Here is an 18,025-nt window from a genome sequence, read left to right as displayed (position 1 = left end):
ACTGATTGGACAGATTTGCCTGATGCATTCCAACACAGGAGAAATGGCTGTAAAATAAATATGTCAAATAAAGCAGGCTGCTTCTTTCCCCAGTAAATGAATGGCTCTCAGAAAAAATAATAATAATAATTAGATCTATATATTAGAAAGAAATTACCAAGCTTCTTATGAAAATGGCCCCTAGTATCATTTTCAGAGGCAGAATACTGGCTAGGCAGACACTAATTAGACCCAGTGTGCCATTTCAATATGTGCTTTCGAAATCAGTGAAAATTAACTTCAAATAGAAGATTAACAAAATGTTCCTCTCTTTCACTACCGGTAAGACTGTGTCAGTTGAGTCAATACATGCTGATGCTTCTATGGTGAGTCCTCCCTCTGGCATGGTGATGCCTGACTCCACACTAGAGAGGTATGTCCGTGGACAGCTGGGCCATCACAGTGCTCTGAGTCACTGCAGACTTCCCCTTCAATGCTTCAGGATCAGAAATAAAACCCGCCTTAGTCACGTCTTCGTGCCCATCTAAGGTTTCAGTCCTTTCTCTCTACCAGTAAGTGCTATTACAAATAATTGTCTTTGCATGAGCTAATCAGAAGCCTGGATTCTTTGGGGCTAAGCAACATTTTCATTTCACTAAGGCTGGAATCATCGGTGCATTAAGTTTAAATACATCTAGTTTTACTAGTACAAAAAACTACAGTATAATATTTAGGATTTTATGTCAAGACATCTGGCTTTGTTTTTATGAATTACTTGATTCCCATTTGTATGTTCTGTTGGTATACTTTCCCTCAGCAAATTTTACCATCTCTGAGTCTGTTAATTACTAAATAAAAATTAAACCCAAATAAAATAACTCATAGCATATGAATTCTTCAAGTGGAAATTAGATGCTGTATTTTTCATATTATAAATCCTTCCAAATAACACTATGAACAAATCTGTTAATATTTAAAAGACACATAACCACATTAAAAGTATTGTGCATCTATTTTCCTGGCATTTTCATTTCCTCAGGAAAATAAAATATTGATTAGTCATTGAAGTGACTTACTGAGATAAATGTTTTTATAATATACCACGTTGAAAGACTGTGGTAGCAAGATCTAATTGATTAGCTCAGTACGTCACAACTTTCCTGATCTTGTTAGCTTCGATGAATCAGTCAAACTAAAATGTTGAAACTGAACTCAACATTATATTACTAGAATGGGTGATGTGAGAAAAGTTAAAACATAGGAAAAATCATTTATTGAGAGTATACTGGATGCTACATGCATATATTTATTTATGAATTTATTTCATCTTAGGGGTGGATATTATTATTCACATTTTAAAGATGAGAAAAGTTGGGCTCAGAGAGCTTTAGAGACCTATAAAAGTTCATTATAAAGAACAGCACTATTTGAACATAAAATACATGCTCAAGTTGCCTCTAAAATTTTCTATTTTTAAGCACTTACAATCTGATTGAGCAAATACGACTCATACATACAGAGACTGAGACAGTCACACAGATTCACAGACGCACACACATACGGCCCCCGCCCCCGACACACACACAAGAGATCATACAAAATTATATGTGATCGGGAACCCAATTACTCCAGTAAGCTGCATACATGCTACGACGATTAAATAAGACGGAACTTTGTGTGCGCTTACTAAGTGGGAATAAAGAGAGAGGGGCTAATACTGTTGGACTATTCAAAGCTATGTGTTGGTGAGTGGTTTCCACTAAAACAACAGAGAGAAAGTCAAGTAAGGTAGTTGAGAGTTAGTACATTAAAAAACACTGAGTGTTCAAGGCAGGGTCCAATGATTAAGAACTATTAGGTTGGTGTAAAAGTAATTGCGGTTTTTGCAATTGCTTTTAATGGCAAAAATCGCAGTTACTTTTTCACCAACCTAATAAAAGGATGAGGATAAAGGAAAGTAAGTTGAGTCTGGCCAGAAGTTCACTGATGACCTTCAACTCAGTATTTTAATAAAATAATGGAGTGGGAATCAGGACATCAGTGTTAAGGGAATGATCCTCACAGCAACTCCTGAAGAACAAGGGCTCCCTGGCTTTCCTCCTGCTGTCACCTTTCTAGGTGCCTCTTTTTCTCACCTCCATGCAGGTATCAGAGAAGAGACTGTACAGCCGCCCCCTGGGACTCCCCACCTTCCTCTTTTTGAGTCTCTTGCTCACTCTTCTCTTCAGTGTCCCAGGGTACTATATGAATTGTTGCTGTGCTTTAGGGACTTAGTTTCATGTCACTCAGAAGTTGAATAGGAAAATGACTTTCAAATATAACCAGATAGCCTTTAAATTTTCATAAAAGAGGGAATTTTGCGTCTAGAGATTATGGGACTAAACTGTTTTGACTTAGCTACAGTATTGATCCAAGCTATTAGATGGAAAATATCAACGGGATATAAAAAAAAGTGCCTATTTCTAGTGCTTTCCAGTTGCTAAATCTTAACAGAGGGGAAATATAGTGACCCACTTTCGATGACTTTTTTTTTTTTTTTGAGGCAGGGTCTTGCTCTGTCACCCAGGCTGGAGTGCAGTGTCATGATGACAGTTCACTGCAGCCTCGACCTCCCAGGCTCAAGCATTCCTCCCACCTCAGCCTCTGTAGTAGCTGGGACTACAGGCATGAGCCACTGGGCCCACCCTTTAAAAAAATGTAATTTTTAATTCTCTGGTAGATATCTAAAGGCTCTAATTGACTTTTTTTATTCCTAATATTCCAAAAAACAAAACCACAGGGACACATTTCAAACAGTAAGGTTGCTAATGTTCAGCATAATGGCACACAGGTTCCTAGCCCTAGAACAGGTTACTGAGGATTATTTGTATGCAGTGAATACAAACTCAGAAAGGTCATTTACCCATAAATTTGAAGGCCAATGATGGCTGATGAAAGAGAAAAAATTATGCAAGTTGTCACGGTAATCTATTCACTATTGCATTTAAAACACTACTGAAAACATAATCCTCTTTTTTTGTTTGTTTTGTGAAATCTCATGAGAAAAAATAAAGGCAAATGAAGCCCCTAGATGTTCAGAATACATGAGAATTTGAAATGAAAACAGCAGTGTTTACACTTCAAACTGAATTCCTTAAAGGGAATGAAAAACCAAATTTAGCCTTATCTCCATTCAGTATATCCTGTTTATCTTCACTTACCCCCAAGCTGCACTAATGGAAATAGATACTTTAAAAAGGCAAAACACATTTTCATAACTCCTGATGCAGACGTAGATATTATGACATAATGCTTTTGTCATAGACAATTAATATATTCACAGCAGAACTATAGACACTGATGTCTCAGGTTTCTATGAGATAACCATAATTATTGATGCAGGATAAACTCTCTTAGAGATTATAATTATCAAATTATTATTATTTATAGTGTTGGCTGGGGAAAGTTTGGGTGAGAGCTATTTTGTTGGACTATCCTACTTGGGGGGAAATTCCTGTGTTTGTTTGGTCTCTTGCCATAAAAGAGTAATTTCTGCTAGCATTATGATAATCCACAAAAAAGGTATTTAGCCACAAAAAGGGTCACTAACTTAGATTGCATCCAGGCTCTTTGGAAAAATTCACTAGCTTTCCCCAAAACACAGAATAGCCTTTATCCTAAAAATTGAGTTACATCAAACATCACATATTGAGATCTGCCCTAACTAGAAATTGCTTCAGGTTAAATGAGCTTTATTCATGTATATGTTGTCCAGAAAAACTTGGCTGAAAGCTGGTAGTTCTGCATATATAAGAGTTTAAAAAATAGATTTCTTAAAATCATTAAAATTCTTACTATATGCCAAGCAATTTTCTACAGAGTTTATTAGAATGAAATGTTGGGAATTTGGTTTTTTCTTTTCTTGTAAACCCAGCATTTCTTTGAAGGATCATATCTTGCCCAACATAAGTCCATGTACTTGATCTCCTGGCTCTAGAGAAAGAAGGATACTTGACCAAAACTAGCCAAGAAAGATATTTCCGGGACTTCTGCTGGAGTTTTGGAAAAAGCACTCATCCTCTGCAGGGAAGGCTAAGATAGCAAGATCTAAGCCTAAAGATGCTGGAGGTATAATTGACAGTAAAGAAATAGCTCGCCTAGGAATTAAGCCAATAAAAAGAAAAGCACTGCTGAGATTTGGAAAGGCAGCATCACAGTACCTTCATTTGAGCACCTGGATCTAGTTAGTTGCACCTGAAGTAGCTAATCTGACAGTAATATAGATTTGACAGTAATACGAAGTAATAAAGTCATTTTTGCTGTTGTTAATCAAATCAACTTGAATTGAAGGCCTCTCTCACTTGTATGGGGGAAAAAAAAAAAACAAACCCTGGTGTATTTATATTTTCTGGAGTCCTTATAAAGAGAAGTTATGAAGTGGGTATCATTATCCCTACTGTACAACAGATGAAGAAACAGAGACTGAAAGAAGGTAAGGAATTTGCACAAGATTATACATCTTGAAGTGGAAGCACTGAGATTCCAACCCAGGTTTTTTGCCCTGCAGTGCCTCTCAGATTATTATTCAGATGTTAGTGTTGAAACATTGATAATTGCCTGGTTTAACCACTGTCCTCCGAGGTAGCCACACCCTGTGATCTACAGTGTACATTTGTGCCCCGTGTGGGTTATAAATAGCCTTTGGCTGAATAGTGGAGTACGTTACTGGGCCGAAGCTGATGTGTCTCACCCAAATCTTCTATGATTAAGAATTTGTTCTAACAATCTCATTTTAACTAACCACATATTTAAAAGACTATTGAAAGGGAAAACTTTCAATGACATCATTTTGAAGATCCAAAGTATGGGATCACATTAGAAGTGAAATAATGCCACAGTGATCTTTCCAGTACTTCCAGCATAGCAATTTTTTTTTTTTTTTTGAGATGGAGTCTCACTCTGTCACCCAGGCTGGAGTGCAGTGGCGCAGTGGCACTATCTGGGCTCACTGCAGCCTCCACCTCCCGGGTTCAAGTGATTCTCCTGCCTCAGCCTCCTAAGTAGCTGGGATCACAGGCACATGCCACCATGCCTGGCTAATTTTTGTGTTTTTTAGTAGAGACAGGGTTTCACCATGTTGGCCAGGCTGGTCTCGAACTCCTAACCTCAGGTGATCCGCCTGTCTCAGCCTCCCAAAGTGCTGGGATTATAGGCATAAGCCTCTGCATCAGGCCCAGCATAGCAATTTGATCAGTATTCTTATACACACGTATGAATTAATAATGATCATTTCTTCTATCAGGTAAAATATATCATTTACCCTGGAACATGGCCAATTGGCTAATAAAATTGGGATCTATGAGGACCCCGTTTAGGAATCTAAGATTAGAGTTTCTTTAACAACATAAGTAGCTGACTTATGTGCATGGATTTCAAATCTATTTTAACTCCAATTATGAATTTTAGAGAAAAATTATATTTTAAACATATTCTTATTAGACTTATAAATTTAATACTTTTTATACAACATGAGCAACACTAGTACATAGTTCACCTTTCTCCAGCAATTTACACAGTCAACTTAGTACTCTTCATGCTTCCATGTCCCAGCTCCCTGTGATCCCATAGAATATGAGCAACGGGGAGCCTCAGCACACGTCTTCTGGGGCCGCAGGAGTCACTCCGGTGACCACCACTCAGTCTCTGGCTAGTGTCTGCTAGCCTCTGGTGCTTCTATCCTGGAGAAAGCAAGATAAGCACAAGTCATGCACTAGCTGGTAATATTCCCATCTTCATACTTGCAGGCAATAATATAAACCTGGAAATTGAGAATTTAGCATCTGGCTGAGTCCCCTCTCCTTCATCCCCGCGGCAGCCATGCAAGCAGGCGGCAGAATTTATTCCTCCACCTGCGTACAGAAGACAGAAAATGAGCTGGGCTTCATCTTTTCCTTGTTAAGCTTAATGGGATAAAATAATATGTGAAAAGGATAGTACATATTCAACCTTGCTCTAATTTCAAATATCATATCCAGTGTAGTAAAATATAAACTAAGTTCAAGTATTTCCTCTACCACAGATGTGTAATCTTGGACGATCTGGTAACGCTCCCTGCACCTCCACTTCCTTACCTGTAAAGAGTTCCATGAAAAAGTATCCACTTCCCATGTTGGGAGGTTTAAATGCAGTAATTCATGTGAAGCACTCACTTGCCTGCACTGTAAGAGTTCAACAAATGTTAGTTACATTGTAATTATTACTATTACTTTGTTATTTAAGTTAAATTAGAATCTGTTGCATGCCAGGCACGGAAATTTTACTGTGTGCTTGTCTAGTGAAATGTCCAACTTCCAATAACACTATACTCACTGCCTACTGTAGACATGTAGCTATATAATGGAGATCAATCAGTCCCCCTCTGGTATTAGGAAATATGTCCATTTCTACAAACAGAATTCATAACCAACGTTATATATAAAACAAATGATGTATTTTTTGCTCCATGGTATGAAAGACAGCCGTAACTTCTTAAGAAATACACACATCACAAATATTCTGAGTAATTTCTTCTTCCCAGGCTCCATAACAAAGTTACTCAACAGTTTGATATATCCTGGGAAAACAGCAGATATTTTGGGTTTTAGAAATAAAACGTATCCCACGCTGGCATCCACGGCTCCCGATTGAAGAAATCAAGGCTCTGGAACTGGGAACTCTTACCTGAAGATGTGATGGTGGCAATGATAATAAGAACAGTAACAGCAAATACATTTTGTTGTATATTACTGTAACCCTAATGCAACCCGTGAATTAACTGAGGTTGTACCAGTAGGGAAATGAAGACAACAAAAACTACATGGCCACCTTAAAGCCTCGACATTTGCTCTGATGAGCATCTAGCAGCTGACACGCTGTATGTCCCAGGCTAATCAGGATAAGTCAGCAGAATGTGGTAGGCAGGCAGGGCAAGGTCTTCAGAAGAACCAGTTGCTCTAGTTATGAGCTGTTTGAACTTGGGCAAGCTCCTTAATCCCTCTGAGCCTGTTTTCTCAACTATGAAAACAGGAAAATAGTTCTATTACAGGCCCATTGGAAGGGTGTGTGAGAATATGCCCTGCATTTTAATTTCCTTTTAAAGGCAGCCCCTCAACTGGTGAGCCCCTGATTTTATCCTTTTCAAAAATAATAAAGAGGCCGGGCTCGGTGGCTCACGCCTGTAATCCCAGCACTTTGAGAGGCTGAGGCGGGCAGATCACGAGGTCAGGAGATCGAGACCATCCTGGCAAACACGGTGAAACCCCGTCTCTACTAAAAAAAATACAAAAAAAGTAGCCGAGCGTGGTGGCGGGCGCCTGTAGTCCCAGGAGGCTGAGGCAGGAGAATGGCGTGAACCCGGGAGGCGGAGCTTGCAGTGAGCTGAGATCGCGCCACTGCACTCCAGCCTGGGCGCCAGAGCGAGACTCCAGTCCCAAAACAAACAAACAAACAAACAAATAAATAAAATAATAATAAACAAACCTGTCCCACAGTAATTTCTCAAACTCCAGCTTACTGCTCTGAGTTGCGAGTCAAGATATGGCTCCTTCATTCACACACATCTCTTGAGCGCCGTGTGCCAGGTGCTATAGGGCACACAGCAGTGTGGGGACTGCAACAGCGAGCAGGCAGGCGAGGACTGCGCTGTCATAGTGTTAAACTCATCAGCTGACACAGTCGGGACTCGCAGCCTGTAAACCGTACCCAGTTTTTCAAGCAATCGATTTTCTCTCGATTCTGCTCTTTGTTTTGCTCTTTCCTTTATCTAGTGCCAGAATCTCAAATCTCAAATCAATAAAAAGTCGGGTGAAGCCTTTATTTGTCCACCAACCTCCGCATTAGTTTAGTGTTGATATTCTCTCCTTGTCTTTCTCACTTGGACAATTCTCAAGCCTCTATTTTGCTTTCCAGTTACATTTTGGCTTCATTTTTGTGTGTGTGGTAACTGCCTCCAAGCTTGGCTCGGTCACACTTTCTATGTAGTGTTTTTTGCGGAGCTCCCCCGCCTGGCCTCTGTCTGTAATATCACCAAAGGCAGTAGTGGGCTTTGGCCGTGTTTTGCAAAGACCAACAAAGATGAATATGCATCACACTGAGGTCCATGAAACCAAGATCAGATTTTTTGTGTGTATGGCAAGGGAAGGCAGACTGAAGGGACTGAACTGTTCAGCCTTTGCATATTTATCACATGAATTTGGCAACTCACACATGGAGAGAATGAAAGCTCGCTCCCCAAACAAATGAGGAAACATTCGTGAGGAACTGAATGCGGTCAACAGGTAAGCATGCTTTGCCCATATTTGACTTGTGGAGAGTCTCTTCAGTTTATCAACCTTGTCACTCAAACGAGCACATTTTATATGTACCTAATTTTTGTGCAATTGTTTACTATAAAGACAATTTGTAGCATATCAAAGGGGCATGGCTATTTATTCTAAGGTTATATGAGATTATGTTAGAGGCATTCCTTACTCACATATGAACATCTCTAGAGAGCCAGCATTGCCTCAGGAGCCAGAGCACCTTGGTTTGAATCTTAACTCTCCTACTTCTCCTCCTGTGACCTCAGGAAGTTGATTAATTTCTCTATGCCTCCATTTCATAATTTGTAAAATGCAAATACTAATAACAACTATCTCAAGAGGTTGTCAGAATGATTAAATATTAAACAAGTCAGTACTTAAAAGCATTTGGAATAATGTCTAGCATATACTAAGTGTTTTATAAAAATTTGTTAAAGAAATAAATTTTGAAATAACAAAATATATGACAAGTAAAACCAATTGAGGAAGACCAAGTTGGAAGATGAAGCCTGGTGTGTAGCTTGGCGTAAGAAACTCCAATAACATAGCTATATTCTAAGTTTAAATATGAATGGCCTCTCATTATCCACAAGAAATTAAAATTCAAAGGAATTCTGAGCATGTTCATAAAAGATATATTCATATTAACCAAAACTGAAAACAACTCAAATTTTCATCAAGAAGAAATAAACTAACTCTGGTACATTTATATAACATAATACAGTACAGCAATAAAAGGAATAAGCTATGAATATGTACAAAATGTAGATGAATCTCAAAAACTTTGAGCAAAAGTACATTATATGATTTCTTTTATATGAAGTTTAAAGTCAACAACATAAATATATGATTACTGAAATTAAAGGACATTGCTGAGGGGGGTGGGATGAGTTGGAGATTTTACTAGATGAGGAAATGTGGTAACTTTCCAGGAATATTGGAACATCATCTGTCCTTCAGTGATGATAACATGTGAATACACATTTGGGGGAAAAAACCCTCATCAAATGTTCATTTAAGATGTGTGCATTCTATTCTGTGTGAATTATACTGCGATTAAATAAAAACTATACTACAAAGATAAACAAATCTTCAGTTCTGGTAATGGCAGGCTAGTTAATTCAGAACAAATCTCCCATTGGAGACAATGATTTCTAGATGAAACATTAAACCATTTTTCTAGTTGCATCTACAAGCTATAAAGAAAATGAGAAGGCATTGGACCAAGAATCCAGGACAAATAGAAAATCCGAAGAGGAGAGTATGGACTCTGGGACCATTTTTTTTTTCAGGTGCATTTTTATTTTACTTTTTTATTTTTATTATCATTATTTATTTTAAAGTCCTGGGATACAAGTGCAGAAAAACATGTTACATAAGTATACGTGTGCCACTGTGGTTTGCTGCACCTATCAACCCATCATCTAGGTTTTAAGTCCCGCATGCATTAGCTATTTGTCCTAATGCTCTCACTCCCTCACCCTCCAACCCCCCACTGGCCCTGCTGTGTGATATTCACCTCCCTGTGTCCATGTGTTCACATTGTTCAACTCCCACTTATGAGTGAGAACATGTGGTGTTTGGTTTTCTGTCCCTGTCTTAGTTTGATGAAGATGATGGATTCCAGCTTCATCCATTTCCCTGCAAAGGACATTATCTCATTCCTTTTTATGGCTGTATAGTATTCCATGGCGTATATGTACCACATTTTCCTTATCCAATCTACCACTGATGGGCATTTGGGTTGGTTCTATGTCTTTGCTATTGTAAATAGTGCTGCAATAAACATACATGTGCATGTGTCTTCACAGTAGAATGATTTATATTCCTTTGGGTATATACCCTGTAATGGGATTGCTGGGTCAAATGGTATTTCTGGTTCTAGATCCTTGAGGAATCACCACACTGTCTTCCACAATGGTTGAACTAATTTAAATTTCCACCAACAGTGTAAACGTGTTCCTATTTCTCCGCAGCCTCACCAGCATCTATTACTTCTTGACTTTTTAATAATCACCACTCTGGTATGAGATGGTATCTCATTGTGGTTTTGATTTGCATTTCTCTAATGATCAGTGATGTTGAACTTTTTTCATAGGTTTGTTGGTCGCATAAATGTCTTCTTTTGAGAAATGTCTGTTCATATCCCTTGCCTACTTTTTGATGGGGTTGTTTTTATTCTTGTAAATTTGTTTAAGTTCCTTGTAGATGCTGGATGTTAGCCCTTTGTCAGATGGGTAGATTGCAAACATTTTCTCCCATTCTGCAGCTTGCCTGTTCACTCTGATGATAGTTTCTTTTGCTGTGCAGAAGCTCTTTAGTCTAATTAGATCCCATTTGTCAGTTTTGACTTTTGTTGCAATTGTTTTTGGCATTTTGTCATGAAGTCTTTGCCCATGCCTATGTTCTAAATGGTATTGCCTAGGTTTTCTTCTAGGGTTTTTATGGTTGTGGGCTTTACATTTAAGTCTTTAATCCATCCTGAGTTGGTGTAAGGTGTAAGGAAGGGGTCCAGTTTCAGTTTTCTGTGTATGGCTAGCCAGTTTTCCCAGCAACATTTATTAAATAGGGAATCCTTTTCCCATTGTTTGTTTTTACTGGGACTACTTTTGCTAGGAACATTTGCTCTGAGGAAGAGATGGCAGGGAGATAAAGTAATCCTCGAACAGTCTCTTCAGGAAAGCAGAAATAAAAGGTGAAGAAACAGGCCTACCAAGATTGAGGACCATGGTAAAATGGAATGCTGAACACTTAGACCTGACATCCAGAAGAGCTGAAATCTAGCAGTAAGAACGAGTAAGCCAGAAGTACATGAGCTCCTTCAATGTCTGCAATCTACATGGGCAATAAAATTCTAATCCCTGAAATCAGATTAAGGTGATTCAAGATTGCTAGTGCCCATAGGCACCTAACAGAAAGAAACAATGCTCTCTGGCGGCAGGTAATGTTCTAGGGCCTAAATTTTTCTATACATATTTTTCAAACAAGTTTAGGAGTCATTCAAAAAATAATAAGGAAACAGAAAGATATATCAATATGATTGAGAACTAGCACAAACAACAGATATAGACCCATAGGTATTTCAGATGGTGAAATTTCTGAAAATAAATGTATCAAGTATTTTATTAAGCTCATAAAGTTAGAAGTCAAATTTTAACATTTCAGCAGAAAAGACGAATCTTTAAAAAGAACATCACAGATTTAAAGCAAAAGAAAAAAATGAAAATGAAAAAAAAAAAGAGAAACCCTAGAAATGAAAAACATAGTATCTAAAATTAGTAACTCAGTGTATGGGTGTATCATCAGCAGATAGATGTAACTCATAGTTAGCACCTCTGAAGATGTCAGGAGAAACTATCCAGGATGAAAGAGACAGAAGCAAGAACAGGAGGAATTGATATAATTAGAAAACCTAACACATATTTAACAGAGGTCATAGATTTAAAAAATATCCAACAGCAAAATTTGCAAATGTAATGGCTGAGAATTTTGCAAATCTAATGAAAGCTATCAAGCCACACATTGAAGAAGCTCAGTGACTCCCAAGCAAGCTAATTAAAAATAAAAATCTGGGCCAGGCCTGGTGACTCACACCTGTAATCCCAGCACTTTGGGAGGCCGAGGCGGAGGGATCACGAGGTCAAGAGATCGAGACCATCCTGGCCAACATGGTGAAACACCGTCTCTACTAAAAAAAATACAAAAATTAGCTGGGCGTGGTGGTGTGCACCTGTAGTTGCAGCTACTCTGGAGGTTGAGGCAGGAGAATCGCTTGAATCCAGGAGGCAGAGGTTGCAGCGAGCCGAGATCGTGCCACTGCACTCTAACCTGGTGAAAGAGCGAGACTCCGTCTCAAAAATAAATAAAATAAAAATAAAAGTCTGGGCTGGACGCGGTGGCTCACTCCTGTAATTCCAGCACTTTGGGAAGCCGAGGCGTGTGGATCACGAAGTCAGGAGTTCGAGACCAGCCTGGCCAAGATCTCTACTAAAAATACAAAAATTAGCCAGGCACAGTGGTGGGCGCCTGTAATCCCAGCTACCCGGGAGGCTGAGGCAGGAGAATCGCTTGAACCTGGGAGGCGGAGGTTGCAGTGAGTCAAGATCGTGCCACTGCACTGGAGTCTGGGTGACAGAGCAAGACTGTGTCTCAAAAATAAATAAATAAATAAATATCTGATATATGCTGAGGAGGCGGGGCCAAGATGGCCGACTGGAAGCAGAGGCGTTTGGAGGCTCTTATAGAAAAAAAAAAAAAAAAAAAAAAAAAAAAAAAAAAGTCATAATAAGTGTAGGAAGCCTTCACCGGCAACCAAGGTATCCAGGTTCTCTCATCCAAATTGACTAGAAGGCTGGAGTGACCCCCGGAGAGAAGGAAGAGCAGTGTGGTGCAGCGGCCACCTGAGAGCCAGGCGGGGAAGAGGAATCCCCTCCTCCCAGCCAAGGGAGGTGGTGAGGGAGCCGCTGTCTAGCTGGGGAAACTGCTTTTTCCACGGAACTGTGCAATCCACAGAACAGAAGATCCCACTCGCAAACCCATGCTACCGGAGCCTAGTGTCCCCACCCCAGAGCATCGGAGCATGCAGATTCTTTGTTTGTTTGGTTGGTTTTTTTGAGAGAGTTGTTTGTTCTTGCTGCCCAGGCTGGAGTGCAATGGCGTGATCTCGGCTCACCGCAACCTCTGCCTCCTGGGTTCAAGCGATTCTGCTGCCTCAGCCTCCCGAATAGCTGGGATTACAGGCGCCCTGCACAACACTAGGCTAATTTTTTGTATTTTTGGTAGAGATGGGGTTTCACCATGTTGGTCAAGCTGGTCTTGAACTCCTGACCTCAGGTGACCCACCCGCCTTGGCCTCCCAAAGTGCTGGGATTACAGACTCGAGCCACCGCACCAGGCCACATGAAGACTCTTTTTTTTTTTTTTTTTTTCTGAGAGGGAGTCTCGCTCTGTCGCCCAGGAGTGCAGTGGCCTCATCTCACTCACTGCAAGCTCCGCCTCCCACGTTCCCGCCATTCTCCTGCCTCAGCCTCCCGAGTAGCTGGGACTACAGGTGCCTGCCATCACGCCTGGCTAATTTTTTGTATTTTTAGTAGAGACGGGTTTTCACTGTGGTCTCCATCTCCTGACCTCGCGATCTGCCTGCCTTGGCCTCCCAAAGTGCTGGGATGACAGGTGTGAGCCACCGGGACCGGCCTCACAGCTGGAATCTGCTTAACCCTAGGGAACTGGGGGTGGCGGGGCGTGCAGCAACCATCACCAGCTGTGGCTGCCTGCTGTCTAAGCCGTTTGAGCTCCTTGTGGGAGGAGCAGCAGCCAGCACTGGGACTCGCAAGTACCTAACACGCTAAGCTTCCCGGGCTGAGGAATGGCAGCACCAATTTCTATAGCTCCAGGCTATAGAAATATAAATCATTCTGCTATAAAGACACATGCACATGTATGTTTATTGCAGCACTATTCACAATAGCAAATACATAGCACCAACCCAAATGCCCATCAATGATAGACTGGATAAAGAAAATATGGTACGTATACACCACGGAATACTATTCAGCCATAAAAGGGAATGAGATCATGTCCTTTGCAGAGACAAGGATGAAGCTGGAAGTCATCATCCTCAGCAAAGTAACACAGAAACAGAAAACCAAACACTGCATGTTCTCACTCATAAGTGGGAGTTGAACTTTGAGAACACATGGACACAGAGAGGGGAACAACACCCACCAGGGCCTGTTGGGGGCTGGGGGTGAGGGGAGGGAAGTTAGAGGACGGGTCAATAGGTGCAGCAAACCACCATGGCACCCATATACCTATGTAACAAACCTGCATACTCTGCACATGTATCCCATTTTTTAAGAAGAAATCAAGGAAAAAACAATAAAAATCTTCCTTGTCAAGAACTGTGAAGAATGTGAGACTTTGTGCTATTTGTAATCTAGTTAAGTTAGGCTGCCATAATTTTGTGGCTGTTAACAAAACACATCAGCCTCCTAGATCAGCCACTCTATTTCAAGTCACAGGACTTTATTATTCATGGCACAGCAAACAGCAAGAGTATAGTGTTTGCATCAGTTCCTCTTGCCTACAGGGCAACAACAAAGGGATGAAACTAGTGTATGTGCTGCACCTGCAGTAGTTTCATGTTGTGGCTCAGGCACTCCAAGCTTTAGGAACCCAGAGCTTTTATAGTGGGCAGTAAGCTGACCTACACTTTACCCTGGAGGAAGATCACTATGCTTATTATGCTGAACAGTAAACAAGCCCACCCTCTGATCCAAAGACATTTACCTCCATCTTCCAAGCTATTTGCTATACAAATATCCTTGAAAGGATAAACCTATATAAAAAAGGCAGCAAGCCACTCTTTTTGCAAAAAAAAAAAAAAAAAAAAAAAAGCACAGGCATACAAGACCCATGGAGAACTGTCTGCCGATCTTATTCACTCCTCATTTTTACAGCCTTTCGGCTTGTAATAAATTTTCCCATTATGTCCACTGATCTATCAACTTTTGTGACTAATCTGATCAACAGAAGCTAAGACCAAATACATTCAATTTGCTTCCTACAGAACATAATGAAGACACTGTTAACAGGACTCCAAACAATAGGATGAGAGCAGCCTAGACTCTTGATTTCAACCATTCCTCCCAGAGTTCTGGACCCAATCAGCTGAACAGTTACTACAAACAAATTCTGACAAACCTGCCTTCCAGTGCTGAGGAGGTTTCATCGATCACTTTAGCTAAAGTTCGGGGCAAATTTTGCATCACCCTTTCTAATTGGAGGACTCTCATTGTGGAAATAGTTACCCTCAGATTATGCATAAATAATGAGTAAAAATTACCCTCAGAGTATGCATAAATTGCTCTAGAGAGCAATTTCAAGTAATCAAGAGTAGCTTCATTTTGGAGAGATCTTTGCAGTCATCTGAGGGATACAGGATCTATTGGTGGCATTTTCCTAAATCATTCTTTAGGTGTAATCCACTTGGTTTTCAGGAGAAGGCAAGGTTATGCATGGCTTCCACACAAACTGTGCAACCCCATGGATTCTCATGGTGTCCTCAAAAAGTGTTGTTCGAACTGTTGGGCCACTCCAAGTGATAGGTACATTATATGGGGACGGAGGGACACAGGTTGACAGTGCCTCTAATGTGGCTTCCCATTGGCTGGTAAATCTTAGGCCTCCCAGTTTAATTTTATAATTGACTGTAGTCCTTATTTTGGAAGGGACTGCCTGAGAGCAGTCAGTGCAACTTGTCCAGTTTATCCATACCATAGCTGGTGGCATTTGCCCACTCCATGGAAAAACTGCTTGATGGCTCAGTGTGGGGAGTGCAGAAGACATCGGGAGGCATTGACAAGGAGGCAGGAACTGAGCCATCTCCTGCTGTTTCCAACGGACTTTACAATATGGTTAAGGAGAATGGTGGTCAAATTGTGGTTAGAGCCCTTAGGCTGGAGGTGCCAGACCTATTAAACTGGAAGCTGCCTACTACAGTTTGAGAAGTCTGCAACAGGCCATTTTTCTTTTTCTTTTGCAACAGGCCTTTCCTTCACAAGGAAGGCACTCAGGGCAGATCGGAAGGGGAAAGATCATTAATGTCTCTCTCTTCCTACACTTCCCAGGGTCTAAGGTGTTCGCTCTTCATGTTTCCAGACTGCAGCTATTCCAGTAGCTCAATCTTTACCTTTTTTCCAATTATCCTCTACATACACTCAGACTTTTATCCAGAAGGGTCCGATGCAACAGACAGAGAGAAATTTTTATAAAACAGGGAGACTCATCCAAGTTTAGCCTCTGTGGGCCATTGTAGTGGGACTTGACAAGCAGTGTTCGCAACGAGTCATCATTACTCTTGTCATAGTCTGATTGTGTTGCTATAATAGAATACCTAGGTAATTTATAAAGAAAAGAGATTTATTAGGCTCATGTTCTGCAGACTGTACAAGAAGCTAGCATGAGCATCTGCTTCTGCTGAGGGTCTCAGGCTGCTTCCACTCATGGCAGAGAAGAGAGGAAGCAAGAAAGGGTGTGAGATGCCAGACTCTTTTTAACAGCCAGCTTTCCTGGGAACTATTAGATTGAGAACTCACTCACCCCTTTCCTCACACTCCCCGCAACCAGGAAGGCATTAATCCATTCATAAGGAAATCTGGCTTATGACCCAAATACCTCAGTTAGGCTCCACCTCCAACACCGGGGATCAATTTCCACATGAGGTTTGGAAGGGACAAAAGTCCAAATTATAGGATTTCTCATGATCTACGAACATGCCATTCCCCCCCAAAATTAACCCATGTGGCTTAAGTTTAAATCTCCAGGAGCCCTTTTTGACTAGGCTGTCAGCAGAAAAGTATACTTACCGGGTTGGCCTGGATTGCTATTAGGGAAAAAGAAAGGTACATTATGCCAGAAATGCTCAGGGCAGAATCCCCAGCTTTCAAAACACATCTATGTCACTCCTCACTCATTCCGATCATTATCCAGAAGGCAGATGTGGGTGTTCCTTTTCTGGGAATAGCCACATTCAGTGACCAATCTGCCTTACCACACTGGATCAGAAGGAGAGGAGGGAGATAAAGTCAGAAGTCTTTATTTATTTATTTATTTTTATTTTTAATTTTTAATTTTTTTATTTTATTATTTAATTTTTTTTGAGGGAGCTGTTCCAAAGCTCAACAATATCCAATGTGTGGAAGCAGGGAAGGTCTGTCAAGTACCTTGACTATCCATGCACTATTGAGTAGCTTTGATAAAAAGCACACCATTGTCAGACTGAAAATAATCCAGAAAGCTGAACACAGAGCACAGTTTAGGGCCACAGTGGTTAGCTGATTGGATTGTGCTATGGTTTGAATGTTTGTCCCTCCAAAAACTCATGTTGAAATTTAATTGCCAATGTAATGAGGTTGGGAGGTGAGTCCTTTCAAAGGTGATTAGGCCCCAAAGGCTCCCCATCATTGGTGGGTTTAATGCCTTAATATGGAAGCTTTCAGGAATGGGCACCCTCTCTTGGTCCTTGAACCTTCTGCCACGTGAGAAATAGAATTTCTCCCCTCTGGAGAAGGCAGTGTTCAAGACACAATCTTGGAAACAGAAATGGGGTCTTCACCAGACACCAAACTTGCCAATGCCTTGGTCTTGAACTTCCCAGCCCCTAGAACTGTGAGATATAAATGTCTGTTCATTATAAATTACCCAGTCTGTGGTATTCTGTTGTAATAGCAAACATGGACAATGGAATAAGATAGATTGGAAAAGACATTTCACAAATAGAAAATGTTAATGGTGGTAAAGCACCACTGATAGCCCCAGGAGAGGGTCAAAGCTCTGACACAGTCTGCCAAGAGTGTGTAGGTCCATGCCCCACACCATGCAGCCTTACTTACGGAAGACAAATTAGACACCTTCTGATAGGAGTCACACGTATGAGGCAGTGGTGGCCTCTGCATGACAGTCCCCAGTCTCTGATGGCAGCAGTCTAATGTTGCCATGTTCAGTGTGATAATGAATCTAGGAAAACTGAGTGGTGCAGACTCAGTCAGCAGCTTGAGTTGGTTTCATCTTATTGGTCTCATCAGGATGGGCCCTTACAGGCATCCACATGAGTGACCCAGATAGTTCATTTGGTAATTGTGCTTTGTTTCCATAGTTTGTGGCCCCTAAGATGAGTGTCTTTAATTTGCCAGTATGCAGTTTTCCAAGTGGCAGACCAAACAGCTAGG

At 40.8% G+C, this 18,025-nt stretch overlaps 1 protein-coding gene across 1 annotated transcript in view; it reads right to left on the bottom strand.

The window, feature by feature from the left end:
• ASB5 (ankyrin repeat and SOCS box containing 5) overlaps positions 1–5,531 on the bottom strand; it is a 66,453-nt gene extending 60,922 nt beyond the window's left edge. The window contains exon 1 of the mRNA XM_050792548.1: positions 5,513–5,531. The gene's annotated coding sequence lies outside the window, so the exon portion shown is untranslated. The remainder of the gene's footprint in view (positions 1–5,512) is intronic.
• Between the last annotated feature and the right edge of the window lie 12,494 nt (positions 5,532–18,025).

The sequence above is a fragment of the Macaca thibetana genome, chromosome 5 (genome assembly GCF_024542745.1).
Source record: "Macaca thibetana thibetana isolate TM-01 chromosome 5, ASM2454274v1, whole genome shotgun sequence".
Lineage (NCBI taxonomy): Eukaryota > Metazoa > Chordata > Mammalia > Primates > Cercopithecidae > Macaca > Macaca thibetana.
This window is presented reverse-complemented; position numbering and strand designations above follow the sequence as displayed.